At 43.2% G+C, this 1,215-nt stretch overlaps 1 non-coding gene across 1 annotated transcript; it reads left to right on the top strand.

Annotated features, from left to right (window-relative positions):
- Positions 1-539: 539 nt before the first annotated feature.
- On the top strand, positions 540-644 carry LOC138890938 (small nucleolar RNA R71). Its single transcript, XR_011407301.1, has one exon. It is a non-coding gene; the product is annotated as a small nucleolar RNA R71 (small nucleolar RNA).
- Positions 645-1,215: the final 571 nt, after the last annotated feature.

Below are 1,215 nucleotides of genomic sequence, written 5' to 3'. Positions count from 1 at the left end.
GGTGGTCTATATTGTTGTTGAGGTGTTTGAGGTCTGTATTGATCCTGAATGCCCTGGTTTCCACCCCAAGAGAAATTTGGGTGGTTCCTCCAGTTGGGATTATAAGTGTCCCCATACTGATTTGTTTGGCCTCGATTTGCATTACCCACAAAATATACAGACTCTGGATTTGCTGGGCATAGATTGCTCAAGTGACCCTCTCCACATACTTCACAAAATATTTGAACTTGTTGCACTGATTGGGCTTGTTACTTGTTGATACTCAAGTTCATCTGGTTGACTTGATTGGTCAATGTAGAAATCTGCACTGATAATGCTGAGATGACATCTAACTCAAGAACCCGTGCAGACTTTTGCACTGTGTGTCTACCCATCTCTCCTTGCCAATTCGGATTGCTCTTGGAGAATTTGTTCAATAATGCATATATCTCGTCAAAGCTTTTCTCCAACACATGACCCCCAGCTGCAACATCTACCACGATCTTTGTTTCAGCATGTAGCCCTTCTATGAAAGTGTGAGCTAACACTTCATTCGTCTGATTATGATGAGGACAGTCTCTGAGTAGCCCCTTGAACCTTTCCCAAGATGAGTATAAAGATTCTCCCGCTTTCTGTTTGAAGGCCACTATCTCACTTCTGATCTTTGCAGTTTTGCCTGAAGGAAAGAACCTTGCCAGAAATTTTATTGCCAAATCATTCCATGATGTAATGGAATTAGCTGGTTCTACCTTTAGCCATCGCTTAGCCTCGCCCAATAGAGAGAATGGAAAAAAGTGTGAGCCTCACATAATCTGGAGTGACCCCGTTAGTGATATAAGTATCACTAATCTCCAAGAAGTTCAGAATATGCTGTTGTGGATCCTCGTGTGGAAGACCCATAAATTTCCCGTTTGCATGAAGTAATTGGATCATACTCTATTTCAGCTCAAAGTGCCCAGTGATCCTGGGCTTCACTATACTGGAGGTGACACTAGCAATGCTGGGCATCGCCACCTCCTGAACAGCCATGGGTTGCTCCTCTGCCATGTCCACATGAAATTGAATAAGTGCCTGAATATTATTCGTGTCCCTTGCTTCCCTCAACCTCCTGTGAAATGTTCTCTCAGGTTCAGGATCAAAGCCTTGAAGTCGGTCCTGGCTTCTGACCCTACGCATTCAATCAAAGTTCCTGAGATCTGAGCAACAATCAAGTAACGTTAGAATAGACTAAATAAA

This window comes from Nicotiana sylvestris, chromosome 4, assembly GCF_000393655.2.
Source record: "Nicotiana sylvestris chromosome 4, ASM39365v2, whole genome shotgun sequence".
NCBI lineage: Eukaryota > Viridiplantae > Streptophyta > Magnoliopsida > Solanales > Solanaceae > Nicotiana > Nicotiana sylvestris.
Note: the sequence above shows the minus strand (reverse complement) of the source record. Positions and strands in the feature narration are given on the sequence as shown.